The 23,155-nt window shown below is 36.7% G+C and overlaps 1 protein-coding gene across 9 annotated transcripts in view; it reads left to right on the top strand.

Moving 5' to 3' along the window:
- The window catches only part of HTR1F (5-hydroxytryptamine receptor 1F), a 156,096-nt gene that overhangs the window by 56,557 nt on the left and 76,384 nt on the right, over positions 1-23,155 (top strand). The gene's annotated exons all lie outside the window — the stretch shown is intronic.

The raw sequence follows: 23,155 nt of genomic DNA, 5'->3' as shown, positions 1-23,155 counted from the left end.
CTAAGCTTTCTACTATTTTGTTTCTTGTACATAAGATTTTTTTCTACTTATAAAAAGAAACAAAAACAAAAAAAAGCTTCTAATGTTATTTCCTAAAATACGGGGATTTGATTCCTTACAGTTATTCACCAGAATTTCTTAGGCCAGTGATTTCCACAAGAAAGGGAAATTGTTTGGGTTGGGATTATTTCAGGGGCATGCATGTATAAAGACAAAATGTTGATACAATATGATTGTTGGAAGAAATTAACTACTTTATAAGAAGTGTTTTGATATAGAATACAACAAAAACAACTCAGTACTAGCTTGTAATATGTCAAAAAATATTTTTCTAAACACTAGGCCATGGAATCTTTCATACCACAAAAGGAAATATCTTTGTTTGAGCTCATTTCAACCTGTGGCAGCACTTTTTCTGTGGGCCAGTGATGCTGGCTTAAAATACTTTATCATTTTCCCCTCTGATGAGAATGTGGTAGTAAAACAGCAAGTTCTTAGGAAACAGAGAGAGGTATCAAATTTTTAAATCTCTCACTGCACATTAAAACTTTCTATCTTCCTCCTTCTTTCCCTCATGTTCTCTGTTTTTTCATACACCCACACAGAAATCTTCACAACAGTTAAAATGGGAGGGGAAAATGAAACACATATTTTATTTGCTCTAACATTGAATAAAATCTTTAAGGGGAAATTTTTTTAACTTTTATTCAGTCTCTAAGTAAAATAGATTTTCCAGAAAGATGAGTTATATCCTATATCTTTGAGTCACCTCCAACAAACCAATTTACTTATGTTCCATGGACTATGCATTTCTCATTATAAGAGTTGAACATGTATGATGCAGTGAAAAATCTGTTAATTCCTTTAATACAACTTGGAGTTTCTTTGCTTAAAAAATATCAAATTCCATTTCATTCACATTACCATAGCTGTTCTCATTTTACTCACTAGAGAAAATGCAGTCTGGTTGAAATTTAAAATGGTACCTCTTTATCCAAATAATAAGGACTTTGCAATATAATTTCATTAGAAAACTTTTCCACATCTGGATTTGACTTCATAGCCTCAATTACGGGTGCCTGGATGACTCAGTGGTTGAGCGTGCCTTTGGCTCGGGTTGTGATCCTGGGGTCCTGGGATAAAGTCCCAAATCAGGCTGCCTGCGGAGAGCCTGCTTCTCCCGCTGCCTGTGTCTACCACTCTCTCTGTGTCTCCTGTGAATGAATAAATAAAATCTTTTTAAAATAAATAAATAAATCATTATTTAAAGACTTACATCTAAATATTGTCTCTGTCAGACTAACAAGATAAATGACAAGTCAAAGTAAATATAGATGTTTTGCTATGGTTTATGATTTGGTTTCTTTTTTAAACTTTCATTAGTTATGTTTCCTTTTAGTATTTTCCTCTCTGGTGTTCCATATAGCACTGCTACAGTTTGCTCTCCTCTCATCTTACAGGGTTAACTGGCCACATCATTTCATCAAATAAGATGTGTACAATTTCTGACACTTTAGAAGATGATTTTGTTGCACAGTGGTTTTTAGCTTGGAGGTTTCTCGCATTTGTTGGATCTCATTGTTTCTTCTAGCTCTTTTTCTTTTTTTGTAATAAAGTAAATGAGTTTTGCTCAGATTAACATTTAATAAATTTATAAACAATTATGAAGAACTAATTAAGTTAATTCTATAGTCTTTCTTTTCTTGTTGAGATTTAGGTTAGTATGTGATTTTCTTTTACTGTGGTGGATAAGTAACACTTGTGAAAAGATCTGCTTAGAAAAGGGAAAAGAAACAGATGGCTCATGAAGATATATTTCGATAAGAGTCAGTGCAACACAAATGTTGGTAGCAGGCTTTCTTAAAATATTTTTTTTTCTTTTACTGATTTTGATGCTTATGATTATATTTTGTTTTCTTACCTGTCTTGTTATAAAGCGGTTAACGTATCTCAAAGCATCAGGGAAAATAATTTATATAAGGAGTAGATAAAATTGAACTCCAAAATAGATTGCCTTATCAGAGAATTATAGAAAAACGTCCATCTGGTTTTAAACCTTTGTCTAAAAATACAAAGATTTTATTTATTAGTAGTACTTTCTACTCTATAGAGTACAGACTTCAATTAAGTGCATTTAAAGATCTAGCATTCTCTATGGAATTAGCATTGTTGCATTAAATATCAGTGTACATTTACTTGCAACAAACATTCTAATCCATCATCTGAACCCTATACGTATGTCTTGCCTTTTTAAACTATTACAAAATCAGGATAAATAATTCATACAGGTATATCCAGCAAACTATTGTCCAAAATGAGGGAGAAATAAAGACTTTTACAGATAAACAAAGGCTGAGTTCATTATTACACTTGTCTTACAAGAAATGTTAAAAGGAATGATTGAATTCAAATGAAAGGATGCTAGACAAAGCAGCCCCGCGGGCTCAGCGGTTTAGCGCCACCTTCAGTCGGGGCCTGATTCTGGAGACCCGGGATCGAGTCCCCACATCAGGCTCCCTACATGAAGCCTGCTTCTCTGTCGGCCTGTCTCTGCCTCCCTGTGTGTGTGTGTGTGTGTCATGAATAAATAAATAAACTCTTAAAAAGAAAAGATGCTAGGCAGCAACATGAAAGCATGTAAAAATACAAGGCTCTCTGGCAAAGGTAAATATATATAGACAAAAACCGAATCCTATAACATTGTAATAGTAAACCATAATTCACCTTAATTGTAGCATAGAATTGAAAAGATAAAAGCATTAAAATAATTGCAGCTATATTATTAGATTAATGGATACAAAATGTAAAAATATCTAATTTGTGACATTAATGACATATTATAGGGAGGATGCAAAAGAGTAGAGTTTTCACCTAACACTAGAGCATTCAAATGTATGAAACAAACATTGACAGAATTGAGAGAAGAAATAGAAAGCAATACATTAATAGCAGAAGACTTCAAAACCCCATTTTCAATAATGGATGGATCATCCAGATAAAAGCAATAAGAACACAGAGAACTTGAACAACACTATAGACCAAATGGACCTAACAGACGTATACAGACCATTCCATCCATAGTTGCAGAGTACAGATTAGTTTCAAGCATACATGGAACATTCTCCAGGATAGATCATATGTTAGGCCACAAAACAAATCTTAAAGAATTTAATATTAAGATTAAATCAAGTATCTTTTCCAACCACAATGGAATGAAACTAGAAATCAACAGCAGAAGGAAAAAGCAAAATTCACAAAGTGGAAATTAAAGAACACACTCTTGAACAACTAATGGATCAAAGAAGAAACCATAGGAAAATTTTAAAACATATTGAAACAAAATTAAAAACCCAATATACTAAAACATAGGTTGTTGCAAACGTGGTACTAATAGGCAAGTTAGTAGTGATAAACATGTAACTAGAAAAGGAGAAAGATCCCAAACTAAGAACCCAATTTTATATTTCCAGGAATTAAAAAAAGAAAAACAAACTAAGCCCAAGTTAGCATAAGGGAGGAAATAATATTCAAGCAGAAATAAATGAACTAAAGAATAGAAAAGAATAGAAAAAAGTCAACAAACTCAAACCTGATTTCCTGAAAAGATTAGCAAAATTTATAGACCCTTACCTAAGCAAACTAAGAAAAAACAAAAAAGAAAACCAAAGATAATATTAAAAAACTACAGACCAATATTACTGGTGAATATTGGTGTAAAAGTTGTCAAAAAAATCAAATTGAATTCAACATCACATTAAAAGGATTAAAACACCATAACCAAGTAGAATTTATTTTTGGAATGCAAGGATGTTTCAAAATATGAAAATCAATCAGTATAATACACCAGATTAACAGAATGATGAAACCACATGATCATCTGAACTAATGCAGAAAAAATATTTTACTAATTCAACACTCTTTCATTGCAATAATAAAAACAGGCAACAAACTAGGAAATGAAGGAAATTACCTCAGTATAATAGAGGCCACATATGAAAAGCCCATAGATATCACACTCAACAGTGAAAATCTGAAAGGTTTTCCTTTAAGATCAGAAACAAGGCAAAGATGTCCACTCTGCCACTCTATTTCATATAGTATGAGAAAATGTAGCCTGAGGAATTAGGTAAGAAAAAGAAATAAAAGACATCCAAATCAGAAAAAAGTAAAATTATCTTTGTTCGCAGATGACATAATCCTTTTGTGGAAAACCCTTTGTGGAAAAAGATTCCACCAAAAACTAAGCAAATTCCAAAAAGTTCCAGGACACAGTCAACATACACACACACACACAATTGGCTTTCTATATACTAATAATCAATAGTCTGAAAATTAAGAAAACAATGTAATTTCCAGTAGCATTAAAAAGAATAAAATATTTAGGAATAAACTTACCTTAGGAAATTAAAGACTTGAACACTGAAAATTACCAAATGTTGAAAGAAATGGAAGACACAATAAATGTAAAAATATCCATGTTCATGCATGGATTGGAAGACTTAACATTGTTAAAATGTCCATACTACCCAAAGCAAAGATTTGGTGCAATTCTTATCAAAATCCCAGTGGCAATTTCTTTCATAAATAGAACAATCTTAAAATTTATGTAGAATTTTAAGAGCCTTGAACAGCCAAAACAATCTTTAAATTTTTTTTTATTTATTTACCTGAGAGAGGGAACGAGAGAGAGAGAGAGAGAGAGAGAAAGATCAAGCACATGAGTTGAGGGGAGGGTCAGAGGGAGGAGAATCAGACTCCTCACTAAGCAGGGAGACTGATGCAGGGTTTGATCCCAGGACCTTGGGATTATGATCTGAGCTGAAGGCAGAGACTTAACTGATGGAACCACCCAGCCACTGCCAGCCAAAACAATCTTGAGAAAGAAAAACAAAGCTGGAGTTCTCACACTTCCTGATTTAAAAAAGTTTTACAAAGTACAGTAATCAAAACAATATGATACTGGCATAAAGACAGACATAGAGACCAATGGAACAGAATAGAGAGCTCAAAAGTAAACCTTCACCTACATGGACAAATGACCTTTCACTAGAGTGCAAGACTGCATAATGGGGAAGGGATAATCACTTCAACAGATGCATTGGGAAAACTGGATATTCCAAATGTGGAAAAAAGTAAAGTTAGACTTTACACCCTATACAAAAATTAAAATGAATTAAAGACCTACCTATAAGACCTAAACTCTATTTATTAGGAGATGATATAGATGAAAACTTCATGATGTTGGATTTGACCATGATTTCTTGGATGTGACAATGGCACAAGTAGTAAAAACAAAAGACTAAGCAAATGGGACGATGTAAAACTTTAAAAGTTCTATTACAAGCAAAAGAAGCAATCAACACCTCTTTTCAACAATTGAAAAGGCAATCTATGGAATGGAAAAAAATATTTTGCAAACTATATATTTGACAGGGGGTTGATAGTCAACACATATAAGGAATTCCTACAACTCAACAGCAACAACAAAATAAAACAAAGAAAAAAAACTTGAGGGGATCCCTGGGTTATTCAGTGGTTTAGTGCTTGCCTTTGGCCCAGGGTGTGATCCTGGAGACCAGGGATCAAGTCCCGCATCAGGCTCCCTGCATGGAGCCTGCTTTTCCCTCTTTCTCTCCCTCTCTCTCTCTCTCTCTCTCTCTCTCCCCTCTGTGTGTGTGTGTGTCTCATGAATAAATAAATAAAATCTTTAAAAGAAAAAAGAAAAAAACTTGATATAAAAATGAGTAAAGGATTTAAATAGGCATTTTCTTTTCTTTTTTTTTAAGTAAACTCACACCATTGTGGGGCTTAAACTTGAGACCCTGAGATCAAGAGATGGGTGCTGGACTGACTGAGCCACCCAGACACCCCTTAAATAGACATTTTCTTAAAGAACTTATACACATGGCCAATAAGTATGTGGAAAGATGCCCAATATCACTAATCATTAGGTATTTTATGAAATAAAAAATAAATATCATATTGATGAAGATGCGGAGATAATGGAACTCTTGTATACTGATGATGGGAATGTGAATGGTGTAGCTGCTATGGAAAGAGGTATGAAGATTCCTCTGAAAATTATAAATAGAACTGCCATATGATCCCACAATCTCACTTCTCAGTATTCATTCAAAAAATTTTAAAACAGGATCTTGAGATATTTGCATTTCCATGTTCATTGCAGCATTATTTATAATAGCCAAGAGCTGGAAACAATCTACATACATGTCATGGGTGGATTGATGGATAAAGAAAATGTGATATATATATATTATATTATATATATTATATATTATATAATATTATATATTATAATATATATTATATATATAATATTATATATATTATATATTATATAATATAATATATATGGAATATTATTCAACCTTTTAAAAAAAGGAAATCCTGTCATAGCTACAACATGTATGAATGATAAGGACAGTATACTAAGTGAAATAAGATAATCACAAAAAAAACCACTGTGTGATTCCAATTACATGATGTATCTTGAATTAGTAAGACTCAGAAACATGAAGTAGAATGATGGTTGCCAGAAGCTGAGGTTAGGAGGAAAGTAGAGTTGTTGTTCAATGGCTATAGACTTTCCGTTTTGCAAGGTGAAAAAGTTCTAGAGATCTGTTGCAAAACAATACACATATAGTTAACACTACTGCGGAGCGCAGTTAAAATGGTTAAGGAGAAAAATTTTATGTTTTTTATCATAATAAAAAAAATCAAACTTTCAAAAAGTAATTTTAGGCCTAGGAATATTAAATATAATGTCTAAAAAGTAAATGAGAAAACATCATTTTTTGGGGGGGGTCAGTCCATTGATTTCAGTTGAAATAGAAAAACTGATAAAGTAGAAAGAATAAAACATCTGCAATGAATTAAAATCTCTGGAAAGTAACCATAGTTTTGCCCTTTACAAATTCTAAGACATTAGCCAAACTATATTCTCTCTGCAACATGTTTTTCTTCTTTGTAATAAAAGTAAATAGGATAATGTGACTACATAGTATATTATAAGGACTGAATGAGCTAATGTGCCTGACTTATTTAGCCTAGTGCCTGTCCAGAGTAGATAATGAATTTTCTCACTCCTTCCCTTTTCTTTCCAATTCACTAAATATTTATTGGGTGTCCACTGATGCATGGCACTAGAAAACCATTCCAAAAAGATAGATAAAAGATTTTTAAATTATGTGGCAAATTATTTAAGAAAGTATTAATTTTGGGCAGCCCTGGTGGCTCAGCGGTTTAGCACAGCCTTCAGTGCAGGGTGTGATCCTGGAGACCCAGGATCCAGTCCCACACTGGGCTCCCTGCATGGAGCTTGCTTCTCCCTCTGCCTTTGTCTCTGCCTCTCTCTGTGTGTCTCTGTGTGTCTCTCATGAATAAATAAAATCTTTAAAAAAAAGAATGTTAATTTTAATGTAAAATATTGATATAAAATTATTATAAATTAATAATATAAAACAATATTAAGTTATTGCAATGTGCCAGTCACCATAAATGCATGATTGCCTTATGTCTTATCATTCTGACAACAAACATGAGGAAGACACTATTATTATTCTCATTTTACCAATAAGGAACCTAAGGTTTAGAGAATTTAACCTGTCCAAAGCTCTACCTAGTATGAGCAGAGCATCATTCTATGTCTGACTCTAAAGTTCAAGCTCCCAGCTGCCACTATACTGTATTGCTTATGGAGAGTGGGCTCAAGTGTTTAACAGCCTTACCTAGAAATATAAACCAACCAAAATGTAGCAGTCTTTATCTAAGGTAAGGATAAGGAAAAGGGGAGATAAATAAGCAAACTTCCTTCCTTCCTATTATACTTCCAAATTTCCACCTCTTTCCAGACCTCAAGTAAAATGAATTTTATGGTTTCCCCAATTTCTTTCTCAAGGAATAATTGAATCAGAAATGTTAACAAAAATGATTCCCCATAGGACAGGGATATAACAAAAGAGGATTTTGCCTTCCTCATCAGGATCAGATTTTCTATTGCTCATACTTTTGCTTCACTTAGAAGTATAGGATGAGGCAGAGACAGTATCTTTTTAAGCTTGCACATTGTATCACTGAGTAAAAATGAGGCATTTTGCTCTCAGATCTACTGTTTTGTATTGGTCTTGGTCATTACATACACACACACATATGAATATACACACAGATTTTTTTCTAATGAGGATACAGAGAAAAATAAAAATGAGGAAAATATTTGTAGGCTCTTTCTAGACATTATATAAAATTATTTATTGATAGTTGTATATATCTTTCCCTAAGTCTTTGCTTGAACTTGAATTTTATTAAAAATCTATTGTATAAGTGTCATATTGTAGTTGAGAAAAGCAACATCCAGTTTGTTAAAGCTATGAAACACAGTAGGAAGTCTGTTATTCTTTTCATCTTTCAGTTTAAAAAAATGTAATTAACACCCCCCCAAATGTTACATGAATATAGATATATAAATATTTTTAAGTAGAGAGTGGGAAACGAATTTGGATTTGTGTTTCTTAAGTATGTATGCAGTAATCATATAGAATCTTTGGAAATCAAATATGCTATGAATCTGTTCTTGGTTACCTATAGACTTCAACAAAGTTGTTCCTTTTTTTTAAATTTAGAAGTATGGTGACATTATCTGCAGTCTAAGTGGGAATGTACTGCATATCTTTTATTGTTTATCAGAGTTAAAATCATTTACCACAGTAAACCTTTTCTCAAATTTTCAATTAAAAGATTCACCTTGTGTTATTTTTAATCATATTTCAATACCTATTTTTATTTATACAACATAATTCTTAACACCAATGTATAAAATATCATTAATGTTCTGTTATTTCACTGAGTATTAACCCATAACCCTCCATAACTTCAGAGTTGCCTTACCAGTGAAATTATTTTATTTCGTGACAAGCTAATAGTTCATTAGCCAATCATGGCCCCCAACACATAGACAATACAGACACACACACAAACACACACACACACTCCTCCATGGATGCTATATTTAATTAGGTTTTTCTGTAACAGTGTCATAACAACATTCCAGCATATGTAGAATCATTCATTCATTAAAGAAAAAGATGCCAATTTCCCAAGATTCTTAAAATTTCAGTAAAAGAAACATTTCTCATGATTTTCTTCTAATGTAAAGTATTGCCAAAATTTCCATAAAATGAATTATTCAATTTTTATAAAGCTTAGCCAATATATTTATGTGTAAGTAAAATTTAGTTAGATAAGCAAGGTTTATTTAATCTCCATACTTAAAACATCAGCCTGCCTTATTTCTCACACTATTAATAACACATACATTTTAATGACAATATTTTTGTTATCTATCCATAATTTTAATATATACAGAACTTTAGGAATTTCCTTTCCAGTGATTCTAATATATTCCCTTATATTTAAAATATATACAAAATTTTACATTTAAAAATATTTTTCATATAACTAGAAGATGAAGATGTGAATACAATCTGAGGGTTAATTCCTAATAAAAATAACTTGATTACATCTGTGTTTTAAATGATTTCTGTCATATTTCAAGAAATATTAATAGATTTGCAATCTTAATCATAAAATCACTTCATTCAAAACAAATGTGTATTCTGCAACCTATTTTCATATAAAACTTTAATCAAAAGCCACTTAAATATACCTTCACTCTAAGTTGCAAAAGTGCTAACATAAACACAATTATACTCAAATAGTGGTGTTCACATACAAGATTTTTGCTTCAATAACTGTATAAGAGGAAGGTTCTTTAAAGATTCACACTCCTGCATATAACAACTCTAAACCCTGGACAAAAGAAAACAATAACAAAACTAACAACAAAATTAACCTGAAAGCTCTGGAGTATGAAAGAAGGCATGTAGACCCCAGTAGGAAAGCTAAAATGTGAAAGTTTCCATAATGGTTTGAATTCCCCATTATTGTAGATTTGGTCCAAGAGCTGGCCACAGTTATACAAGCAGCCAAGAAAAGTGACCCACTCACAAGAAATAAACAATCAACAGAAGCCAGTTCTAAGATGTATCAAAAGGGAAAATTATCAGAAAAGGAGATCTAAGAAGCTATTATAACTATATTTAATACAACAAAGGAAAATATACTCATATTGAAAACCAAGATAGAAAATCTCAGTGGAAATATGGAAAATGTTTTTAAAATCCAAATAGAAATTTTAGATTTGAAAAATAATGTCAAAAGTTAAAAATTCAATGGAAGTCCCTAATAGAATAATTGAGATGACAAAAAATAATGTAAGCTTCAAAAATAGATGGTAAATCATATCCAGTATAAAGAAAGAGGGGGAAAAATAGAAAAACACTAAATTTTCAAGAACCTGAGGAGAAAAAAACAATTAAAATAGTAAATTAATGTGCAATTAGAGTCCCAGAAGAGAGTGAAGTAGAAAAATTATATGACAAAATTATGACTGATATTCTCCCTAAAGACACAGATTTATTTATTTTATTTATTTATTTTTATTTTTTATTGGAGTTCAATTTGCCAACATATAGCAAAACACCCAGTGCTCATCCCGTCAAGTGCCCCCCTCAGTGCCCATCACCCAGTCACCCCAAACCCCCGACAGCTTCCCTTTCCACTATCCCTTGTTCATTTCCCAGTGTTAGGTGTCTCCCATGTTTTGTCACCCTCACTGATATTTTCACTCATTTTCTCTCCTTCCCTTTATTCCCTTTCACTAATTTTTATATTCCCCAAATGAATGAGTCCTTTTCCGATTGACTTATTTAACTCAGCATAATACCCTCCAGGTCCCTCCAAGTCGAAGCAAATGGTGCGAGTTTCTTGTTTCTAATGGCTGAGTAATATTCCATCGTATACATACACCACATCTTCTTTATCTATTCATATTTCAATGGACACAGAGGCTCCTTCCACAGTTTCGCTATTGCGGACATTGCTGCCCTAAACATTGGGGTGGAGGTGTCCCGGCGTTTCACTGCATCTGTATCTCTAGGGTAAATCTCCAGCAGTGCAATTACTGGGTCATAGGACAGATCTATTTTTAACTCTTTGAAGAACCTCCACACAGTTCTCCAGAGTGGCTGCACCAGTTCACATTCCCACCAAAAGTGCAAGACGGTTCCCCTTTCTCCACATCCTCTCCAACATTTGTTGTTTCCTGTCTCATTAATTTTCCCCATTCTCACAGGTGTGAGGTGGTATCTCATTGTGGTTTTGATTTGTATTTCCCTGATGGCAAGTGATGCAGAGAATTTTCCCATGTGCTTGTTGGCCATGTCTATGTCTTCCTCTGTGAGATTTCTGTTCATGTCTTTTGCCCATTTCATGATTGGATTGTTTGTTTCTTGGCTGTTGAGTTTAATAAGTTCTTTGTAGATCTTGGATACTAGCCCTTTATCTGATAGGTCATTTGCAAATATCTTCTCCCATTCTGTAGGTTGTCTTTTAGTTTGGTTGACTGTTTCTTTTGCTGTGCAGAAGCTTCTTATCTGGATGAAGTACCAATAGTTCATTTTTGCTTTTGTTTCTCTTTCCTTCATGGATGTATCTTGCAAGAAGTTACTGTGGCCAAGTTCAAAAAGGGTGTTGCCTGTGTTCTCCTCTAGGATTTTGATGGAATCTTGTCTCACATTTAGATCTTTCATCCATTTTGAGTTTATCTTTGTGTATGGTGTCAGAGAATGGTCTAGTTTCTTCTGCATTCTTCTGCATGAGGATGTCCAATTAATTTTCCCACCACCATTTACTGAAGACACTGTCTTTTTTCCAGTGGATAGTCTTTCCTGCTTTGTCGAATATTAGTTGCCCATAAAGTTAAGGGTCCACTTCTGGAATCTCTATTCTGTTCCATTGATCTATGTGTCTGTTTTTGTGCCAGTACCACGCTGTCCTGATGACCACACCTTTGTAGTACAACCTGAAATATGGCATTGTGATGCCCCCAGCTATGGTTTTCTTTTTTAATATTCCCCTGTCTATTCGGGGTCTTTTCTGATTCCACACAAATCTTAAGATGATTTGTTCCAACTCTCTGAAGAAAGTCCATGGTATTTGATAGGGATTGCATTAAATGTGTAAATTGCCCTAGGTAGCATCGACATTTTCACACTATTAATTCTTCCAATCCATGAGGATGGAATATTTTTCCATCTCTTTGTGTCTTCCTCAATTTCTTTGAGAAGTATTCTTTAGTTTTTAGGGTATAGAACCTTTACTTTTTTGGTGAGGTTTATTCCTAGGTATCATATACTATGATATGGGTGCAATTGTAAATGGGATTGACTCCTTCATTTCTCTTTATTCAGTCTCATTGTGAGTGTATAGAAATGCCACTGATTTCTGGGCATTGATTTTGTATCCTGCCACACTGCCGAATTCCTGTACGAGTTCCAGCAATCTTGGGGTGGAGTCTTTTAGGTTTTCTATGTACAGTATCAGGTCATCGGCGAAGAGGGAGAGTTTGACTTCTTCTTTGCAATTTGAATGCCTTTGATTTCTTTTTGTTACCTGATTGCTGAGGCTAGGACTTCTAGTACTATGTTGAATAGCAGTGGTGAGAGTGGACATCCCTGACTTGTCCCTGATCTTAGAGGAGAGGCTCTCAGTGCTTCCCCATTGAGAATATTTGCTGTGGGCTTTTTGTAGATGGCTTTTAAGATGCTGAGGAATGTTCCCTCTATCCCTACACTCTGAAGAGTTTTGATCAGGAATGGATGCTGTATTTTTCAAATGCTTTCTCTGCATCTATTGAGAGGATTCGATGGCTCTTGTTTCTTCTCTTGCTGATATGATCAATCACATTGATTGCTTTACGAGTGTGGAACCAGCCTTGCATTCCAGGCATAAATCCCACTTGGTCATGGTGAATAATCTTCTTAATGTATTGTTGGATCCTACTGGCTAGTATCTTGTTGAGAATTTTTGCATCCATGTTCATCAGGGATATTGGTCTATAATTCTACTTTTTGGTGGGGTCTTTGTCTGGTTTTGGAATTAAGGTGATGCTGGCCTCATAGGATGAGTTTGGAAGTACTCCATCCCTTTCTATCTTTTGGAACAGCTTTAGTAGAATAGGTATGGTTTCTTACTTAAACGTTTGATAGAATACCCCTAGGAAGCCATCTGATCCTGGACTTTTGTGTCTTCGGAGGTTTTTTGATAATGGCTTCAATTTCCTCCCTGATTATTGGCCTGTTCAGGTTTTCTATTTCTTCCTGTTCCAGTTTTGGTAGTTTGTGGCTTTCCAGGAATGCGTCCATTTCTTCTAGATTGCCTAATTTATTGGTGTATAGCTGCTCCTAATAAGTTTTTAAAATTGTTTGGATTTCCTTGGTATTTGTGGTGATCTCTCTTTTCTCATTCATGATTTTATTATTAAGTCTTTTTACTCTTCTTTTTCATAAGGCTGGCTAATGGTTTATCTATCTTATTAATTCTTTCTTATCTGATATAAGGATGGCTACCCCTGCTTTCTTTTGTGGACCATTTGAATGTTAGATCGTTCTCCAATCTTTTATTTCAGACTTTAGGTGTCCTTATGTATACAATGAGTCTATGTAAACAGTAAATAGATGGGTCTTGCTTTTTTATCCAGTCTGAAACCCTGCGCCTTTTGATGGGGTCATTAAGCCCATTCACGTTCAGAGTTACTATTGAAAGATACGAATTTAGTGTCATCATAATACCTATTCAGTCCCTGTGCTTGTGGATTATTTATTTAGGCTTCCTCTTTCTTTGAGAGTCCTCCTTCATATTTCTTGCAGAGCTGGTTTGGTGGTCACATATTCTTTCAGTTTCTGCCTATCGTGGAAGTTATTTATCTCTCTTTCTATTCTGAATGACAGCCTTGCTGGATAAAGTATTTTTGGTTGCATATTCTTCTAATTTAGGACCCTGAATATATCTTGCCAGCCCTTTCTGGCCTGCCAGGTCTCTGTGGAGAGGTGTGTTGTTATTATTATACTTCTCCCCAGAAATGTTAGGGATCTCGTGTCTCTTGCTACTTTAGGGATCTTCTCTTTATCTTTGGAATTTGCAAGTTTCACTATTAAATTCAGGTGTTGAACGGTTTTTATTGATTTTAGGGGGGGAACTCTCTATCTCCTGGATCTGAATTCTCCTGGATCTGAATGCCTGTTTCCCTCCCCAAGTTAGGGAGCTATGGACCTCTGTCCCTTTCGGCACCCTCAGGAACCCCAACTGAACGTAGATTTTTCCTTCTGAGGTTGTCATTTATTTCCCTTAACCTATCCTCATGATTTTTTCATTGTTTGTCTCTTTTTTCCTCAGCTTCCTTCCTTGCCATCAACTTGTCATCTATGTTGCTCACTCATTCTTCTACCTCGTTAACTCTCATCGTTAGGACCTCCCGTTTGGATTGCATCTCATTTAATTGATTTTTAATTTTGGCCTGATTAGATCTAAATTATGCAGTCATGAAGTCTCTTGAATCCTTTATGCTTTTTTCTAGAGCCTCCAGTAGCTTCATAATTGTGCTTCTGAATTGGCGTTCTGACATTGAATTGTAATCCAAAGTTTGTAACTCTGTGGGAGAGAGGACTGTTTCTGATTCTTTCTTTTGTGGTGAGTTTTTCCTTCTAGTCATTTTGCTCAGTGCAGAGTGGCCAAAAACAAGTTGTACTGGAAAAGGGAGAAAAAGAGAGAGAAAAGAAATAAAAGGGTGGGGGCCAAACAAACAGAAAAAAAAGAAACAAGGGGGAGTATCCTCTGAGTCTATATACTGTGAATCCCTCGACTTCCCCTGGAACTTTCTAGTGCTGCTTGGTCAAGAACTTGCTCTTCTCCTGTCCTTCTAGGTGGTCTTCTGGGGGAGGGGCCTTCTGATTCTCAGGTGTGTGCCCCTGGAGAAGCTGCCCAGCCCCCTGCCAGGTGCACGGCTCAGTGGGAGCTGTTTATCCTGTGAGGCCCCTGCTCAGTCCCAGGTACAAGGTGACACCAGGAGGAACAACAACAGTGGTGGCGGCCAGCTCTCCAGCCCTGGTGTCAGCTCCCGCAGTAACTACCGCAGCTCCCAGTCCCCAGGGGCTGGATGCTCCAGCGGCAGAAAGCACCAATCTGCATAGCTCAGCCGACCGGTGGCAGGAGCGTCCTTGCTGTCCTGTGTCCTCCCGGCTTCTGCCTGTCTCGGGGGGAGCGCAGGATCTTGGGCTGTGTCCCCCAGTGCCCTGGGCTCCGGGGCCTGCGTTGCTGGAATTGGGCTCCTGGGGCCGCGCAGCCCCCTCCGTGTGGAGCCGCTGTTGGAGCCGCCGCTGGAGATCCGGGGGCTCCAGCCCTTTCGGGCGCTAGACCCGCGGTGTGTGGTGCTCTTTCCCCAGGGCGCAGTTTCTCTGTTAGTGCCCCTGGGAGCCTGAGGGCATCCCTACCCCTCCTGGGATCCTGCCCGAGGTCCGTGCAAGCGCCTTTCCATTTGGGAGGATTGGTGAAGCTCCTGCTTCTCCGGGCCTGGGCTTTCTTGTCCTCGGGGCACTCGACGGTCGGCCTTAGCCCGGCTGCTCATGGGGCCCCTCCCCCTTGGATGCTTTTTTATAACTTTTTTTTTTTCGTCTTCCTACCTTGATAGAAGCGAACTCTTCTCACTGTTGCATTCCAGCTGTTCTCTCTTTAAATCTCAGACTGAATTCGTCAAGTTATAGATTTAGAAATCCTCAAAGCACAGTAGACTTCAGGAAATATAAATGCAAGGAAAATCATGCCTAGGAACAACATATTTGAACTCCTGAAAGCCAAAGATAAAGAGAAAATCTTGAAAGTAACCAGAGTAAACATATTACATATAAGGAAACAGTGATTGAAATACTCTAGCTTTCTTATTGAAATCTAGAGGCCAGGAATTAGGGGACAGAGAGGGATTATTTAAGAGCTGATATTAAAAAAGAAAAACAATAATAAACAACATTTAACTCACAAGTTCTATTTTCAGTGAAAACATCCTCTGAGTACAAAAGTAAAAAAGAAAAGTTTAGATAAAAGGATTTGTTGTCAGCAAACCTGTACTATAAGGAATGCTAAAGGATGTTTTCAGGCTGAAGGGAAATATTTTTGAAGAAGTGAACAGCACTGGAAATGATAAGTATCTGGATAAAATAAAAGAATATTTTTCTTCTGAAGCAAAAATGAATGTTATAATGCAGATATAACATGTATAATTGTGTCTACAAAATCCTTGTATGACTAATGATCACATTTTAAAAATACCAAGATGGTATACCTAAATCTATATAAATAACCATAATCAATGGATTAAACAGTCTGATTAAGAGGTGAAAAATGTTCACAATACATGTGAAAGAAATACCCAAATATATTCTGAGAGATACACTTTAAATATAAAAACAAAGAGAGGTACCTGGGTGGCTCAGTCAGTGAAGTGTCCAACTCTTGGCTTCAGCTCAGGTCATGATCTCAGAATCATGATTTCAGGGTCATAAGGTCAAGCCCTGTAACTGGCTCTGAACTCACTTGAGATTCTCTGCCTCTCGAGCTGCCCCTCCCCCTGATTCTGTGTTCTCTCTCTCTAAAATAAATTGGCAAATAAAATATTTTAAATAAAGAGATAAATAGAAAACCAAAGATATTTGAAAGTAAATAGAAGGAAAAAGATCTGCCATTTGCATAAGAAGTTTGGAAATACTATATTAATATTAGATAAACTAGGCTGTAAGATAAAAAATACTGCCTGAGGTAAAGAACATTTCATAATGATAGAAAAGATCATTTCATCAGAAATACATAATAATCATAAAGTATACAATAATAAGAAAGCAACAGATTACATAAAACAAATAATGGCACAATTAAAACGAGAAATAAACAGTTCTACAATCTTTGTAAAAGATTTTAAGACTCTATTCAGCAATCACTAGAACTAGAAAAAAATACTGATTAAGACATAGACAGTCTGAACAATATTACAGGACCTTGACATCACTGATATGTATAGATTATTATATACAACTGCAGAATACACAGGTTTCATTCACAGAGATATACCATAAAACAGAAAACACAACTCTCATTACACTTAAAAGGATTGAATGCATAAGGATTTGTGCTGTGATTACAATGATTAAATAACCCAATAAACAATAGGGAAAATATTGAGAGAACACTGTGCAAGAGAAGATGGTTGACAAGTTAGCACAATATTCATTAGCATTAAGAAACTGCCATTAAAATTCACAAGGAGATAACACCACACACTTATAAGGATCCTAAAATTAATTAATTATTGTATGCTGACAATACCAAGTTCTGGGGAGCATGTGGAGCAACTAGAATTTGCAAACACTGGAGTTATACAGGTAAAATGATACGATAACTGGAAAATTGTTTTACAATTTTTTAAAACATTAAAGATATACTTATTTTTCTACCTAACCATTACACTCTTATCCAAAATAGTGAAATCAGAGTCTGGTACATGAATGTTCAAGTATTTTTTTATTCACAATAGCCAAAACATGGACATGATTCAAATGTCCGTCAACAAATGGATAAACAAGAAAACAAGATATTGTATAGCCATACAGTGGAATATTACTCAGGAATAAAAAGGAGAGACTAGAAATACATTCAACAACATGGATGAATCTTGAAATTATTATGCTGAGTGTAAGAATCCAGGCTAAAAAAAATACACAACACAAGATTCCATTAATATACAATTCTAAGATATGCACACTATAGTGACAAATAAGTAAGTGGGGCACCTGGGTGGCTCAGTTGGTTAAGCATCTGCCTTCAGCTCAGGTCATGATCCCAAGGTCCTGGGAAGAGCTCCACATAGCTCCTGTTCAGTGGAGAGTCTGCTTCTCCCTCTGTCCCTCCCATGACTCATGCTCATGTGCATTCTCTCTCTCTTTCTTTCTCTCACTCTCTCTCTCTCTCTAAATGATACTTTTTTTAAATGAAAATTATAGATACCTTTTTAAATGAAAAAAAATTTTAAGTGGCTGTCTAGTCTCAGAGCAAAGGGAATTATGGACTACAAAGAAACACAAAAAAACATTGAGGAGTAATAAAAAAGTTCCATATCATGTTGATTGTTTTACAAGTGTTGAACCAACCTTGCATCCTGAGGATAAATCCCACGTGGCCATTGTGAATGATCTTCTTAATGTATTGTTAGTTCCTATTGGCTAGTACCTTGTTGAGAATTTTTACATCTGTGTTCATCAGGGATATTGGTCTATTATTCTCCTTTTTGGTGGGGTCTTTGCCTGGTTTTGGAATTAAGGTGATGCTGCCTCATAAAACAAGTTTGGAAGTATTCCATCCCTTTCTATCCTTTGGAACAGCTTTAGTAGAATAGGTATTACTTCTTCTTTAAACATTCGATAGAATTCCCCTGGGAAGCCATCTGGCCCTGGACTTTTGTGTCTTGGGAGGTTTTTGATGACTGCTTCAATTTCCTCCCTGGGTATTGGCCTGTGCAGGTTTTCTATTTCTTCTTGTTCCAGTTTCAGTAATTTGTGGTTTTCCAGAAATGCATCCATTTCTTCTAGATTGGCTAATTTATTGTGATATAGCTGCTCATAATACATTTTTAAAATCGTTTGTATTACCATTGTACTGGTTGTGATCTCTCCTCTTTCATTTGTGATTTTATTAATTTGAGCCTTTTTTGTTTTTAATAAGGCTGGCTAATGGTTTATATATCTTATTAATTCTTTCAAAGAACCAACTCCTGGTTTTATAGAACTGTTCTACAGTTCTTCTGGTCTCTATTTCATTGAGGTCCCCTCAAATCTTTATTATCTCTCTTCTTCTGCTTGGTGTAGGTTTTTCTTTTTTTTTTAATTTATGATAGTCACACAGAGAGAGACAGAGAGAGAGGCAGAGACACAGGCAGAGGGAGAAGCAGGCTCCATGCACTGGGAGCCCGACGTGGGATTCGATCCCGGGTCTCCAGGATCGCGCCCTGGGCCAAAGGCAGGTGCCAAACCACTGCGCCACCCAGGGATCCCTGCTTGGTGTAGGTTTTACTTGTTGTTCTTTCTCCAGTTCAATTAGGTGCAAGGTTACCTTGTGTATTTGAGGTTTTGCCAATTTTTTGAGGGAGGCTTGTATTGCGATGTATTTCCCTCTGAGCATCCCTTTGATATATCCCAAAGATTTTGAACAGTTGTATCTTCATTTTCATTAGTTTCCATGAATCTTTTGAATTCTTCTCTAATTCCCTGGTTGACCCATTCATCTTTACTAGGATGCTCTTTAACCTTTGTTTGAGTTTCTTCCAAATCTCTTCTTGTGATTGAATTCTAGTTTCAAAGCATTGTGGTCTGAAAATATGAAGGGGACAATCCCAATCTTTTGGTATCGGTTGAGACCTGATTTGTGACCCAGTATGTGCTCAATTCTGGAGAAAGTTCCATGTGCACCTGAGAAGAATGTGTATTCAGTTGTGTTCTGATGTAAAGTTCTGTAAATATCTGTGAAATCCATCTGGTCCAGTGTATCATTTAAGGCCCTTGTTTCTGTGGAGATGTTGTGCTTAGAACACCTGTCATTTGCAGAAAGTGTCGTGTTAAAGCCCCCAACGATTAGTGTATTATTATCTAAGTATGTCTTTACTTTGGCTATTAATTGATTGATATACTTGGCAGCTCCCACATTTGGGGCATAAATATTCATGATTGTTAGGTTCCCTTGTTGGATAGATCCTTTAAGTATGATATAGTGTCCCTCTTCATCTCTTACTACAGTCTTTGGGATAAACTTTAATTTATCTGATATAAGGATGGCTACCCCGGCTTTCTTTTGAGGACCATTTGAATGGTAAATTGTTCTCCAACCTTTCATTTTCAGGCTAGAGGTGTCCTTACATCTAAAATGAGTCTCTTGTAGACAGCAAATAGATGGGTCCTGCTTTTTAATCCAGTGAAACCCTGTGTCTTTTGATGGGATCATTTAGCACATTCAAGTTCAGAGTAACTATTGAAAGATATGAATTTAGTGTCATCATAATACCTATTCAGTCCCTGTTCTTATGGATTATTTATTTAGGCTTCCTCTTTCTTTTATAGGGTCCCCTTTAATAATTCTTCCAGAGCTAGTTTGGAGGTCAAATATTCTTCCAGTTTCTGCATGTCTTGGAAGCTCTTTATCTCTCCTTCTATTCTGAATGACAGCCTTGCTGGATAAAGTATTCTTGGCTGCAGGTTCTTCTCATTTAAGACCCTGACTATATCCTGCCAGCCCTTTCTAGCCTGCCAGGTCTCTGTGGAGGGGTCTGCTATTAATCTGATATCTTTCCCCATATAAGCTAGGGATCTCTTGTCTCCTGTTGCTTTAAGGATTTTCTCTTTATCTTTGGAATTTGCAAGTTTCACTATTAAATGCCGAGATGTTGAACAGTTTTTAATGATTTTGGGGGGTTCTTCTCTATCTCTTGGATCTGAATGCCTGTCTCCCTCCTCAAATTAGAAAAGTTATCAGTTATGATTTCTTCAAATATACTTTCTGGTCCTCTCTCCCTCTCAGCCTCTTCTGGAATCGCAATTATTTGTAAATTCTTCCTTCTGAGGGTATCATTTATTTCCTTACGCCTTTCCTCATGATCTCTTAATTGTTTTTTTCTCTTTTGTCCTCAGTTTCTTTCCTTACCATTAACTTCTCCTCCATGATGCTCACTCTTTATTCCACCTAATTAACCCTCGTCATTAGGACATCCAGTTTGGACTGCATCTCATTTAAATAATTTTTAATTTTGGCATGATTAGATCTAAATTCTGCAGTAACGGGGCAGCCCCAGTGGCACAGTGGTTTGGTGCCACCTGCAGCCTGGGGTGTGATCCTGGAGACCCGGGATCGAGTCCCACATCAGGCTCCCTGCATGGAGCCTGCTTCTCCCTCTGCCTGTGTCTCTGCCTCTCTCTCTGTGTCTATGAATAAATAAATAAAATCTTTTAAATAAATAAATAAATAAATAAATAAATAAATAAATAAATAAATTCTGCTGTAACAAAGCCTCTAGAGTCCTTTACGCTTTTTTTCCAGAGCCACCAGTAACTTTATAATTGTGCTTCTGAATTGGCTCTGACATCAAATTGTAATCCATATTCACAACTCCGTGGCAGAGAGTACTGTTTCTGCTTCTTTCTTATGTGGTGAATTCTTCCTTCTTGATTTTGGTCAGTGCAGAGTGGCTGTATGAGCAGGCCGAGTAAAAATATGTCAACTACGACATAAGTAAATTCCACCCTAGATGATTTTGATGAGGTCAGAGACCTGTAAATGAAAAAGAAGATTAGAACAAAATAAAACAAAAGGAGCACGAAAGTGAAAAACAAATCTTAAAACAAAGTAGTAAAAAGTAAAATGCCAAAAGCCCCAAAGAAGAAAAAAAAAAAAAAGAAAAAGAAAAAAGTAAAGAGGAAGGAGAGGGGATAAAAGGCGGCAGGGGGCAGGGACTGGGAGATGGTGATGGTGAAGAAGTTGTACTGGAGCTAGAATGTAGTCTACCTGAGGGGTCCTAGAGGGTGATTTTCTTGGTTCTGAGTATATTAAGTTCTATATGTTAGAAGATACTCAGTCCCAAATCTATATAAACCAGCAATGCTTGTAGAAGGTCCCAACATTGACCACCAAAACATAAACTAGATAAAAGAGGGGGGCAGAATGGGAAGGAAGAGAGAATATAATAGCACAGACTGAACCAGCATGGTATACCACTTGGTTCTGGGTGCATGTTGGTCATGTTCTAGAAGGTATTAACTTCTGCCATTGTAGAACAAAAGGAGGCACAGAAAACAAAAAAACACAAAATAAAAACCCATATCTGGTATATCTCCCAAAATTAAATTGAATATGTTGAAGGGTAGACAGAAGTGAAAAATACATCTAAGACATGTAATTTTAGAAATATAAAAGTCAAAAAGGAAAAAAAAAACTTAAAAATGAAGAGCTGGTAAAATATTGTAGTTAACGTGGGAAAAGAGAAAAAATATTGGAAATTTTTAGTCTGATATAAAAACGAATCAAAATGGAAAAAGAAAGAAAAAAGAAAAGAAAAAAAGAAAAGGACCCTCTAGTTCTACATACTATTTTCACTCAGTCCTGGAACTTTCCATCACTGCTTGGTCGAGACCTTACTTTTCCCCTGTCCTTCCAGCTGGTCTTCTGAGGGAGGGGCCTGCTGTGCTGATTCTCAGGTGTGAGCACCTGGGGAGATGCCCCCACCCCCACTGGGTACCAGGCTCAGTTTACCCCATGAGGCCCCTGTCCCCTGGCGGCCCCAAGTCTCCCAGGCACACGGTGACACCAGGAGGAATGACACCACTGGCGGTGGCCAGGTCTCCATCTGCGGCTTCAGCTCCCCCAGTAAGCACCCACAGCTCCCAATCTGCACTGGCCTAGATGCTTCCGGGGCGGGTGCACTAATATGCACAGCTCGGGGGCACCCAGCAGCAGGAGTGTCCTCGCTGTCCTGTGCCCTACCCGCCTGTGCCTGTCCCGGGGGGACCACAGGATCATGGGCTTTTTTCACTTGGAGCCCTTGGATCTGGGGCCTGAGCTGCTGGAATCACGCTCCTGGGACCCCGGCTCCTGAAGGCAACGGGGCTCAGCCACCTCGGTCTGGAGCCACCCACCTAACCCCCTGGCTTCTCCCAAATGCACCAAGGGCTGCGCTCTAGCCCTTTACCAAGATTGGCCCTCGGTGTGAGCTGCACTTTCCCCTGGGCACCCCTCCTCTCCTAGTGATCCCAGGGGACTGCAGGCATCCCTGCTTCTCTTGAGCTTCTGCCTGATTTCCCTGCTGAGTGCTTTCCATCCAGGAAAAATCCGAGAAGATTTTTAAAGTTCCTATGTCTCTGGGGTGGGGCTTTCCTGTCCTGGAGTCTCTTGCTGCCCCCATTAGCCCGGCTTCTTGCAGGGCCCCTCCCCCACTCAATCTTGTTTATATATTTTTTTCTGCCTTCCTACCTTGTTTGAAACTAAAGCTTTTCTCTCTATAGAGTTCCAGCTGTTCTCTCCTTTAATCTCAAGTCAAATCTGTAGGTGTTCAGGATGGTTTCAAAGTTATCCAGGTGAGTTTGTGGGGCCAGATGAGTTGAGAACACCTACTCCCAATGTACACGTTCAATGCAATCCCTATCAAAATACCATAGACTTT

Source organism: Canis lupus, chromosome 31, assembly GCF_011100685.1.
Source record: "Canis lupus familiaris isolate Mischka breed German Shepherd chromosome 31, alternate assembly UU_Cfam_GSD_1.0, whole genome shotgun sequence".
Classification (NCBI taxonomy): Eukaryota; Metazoa; Chordata; class Mammalia; order Carnivora; family Canidae; genus Canis; species Canis lupus.
This window is presented reverse-complemented; position numbering and strand designations above follow the sequence as displayed.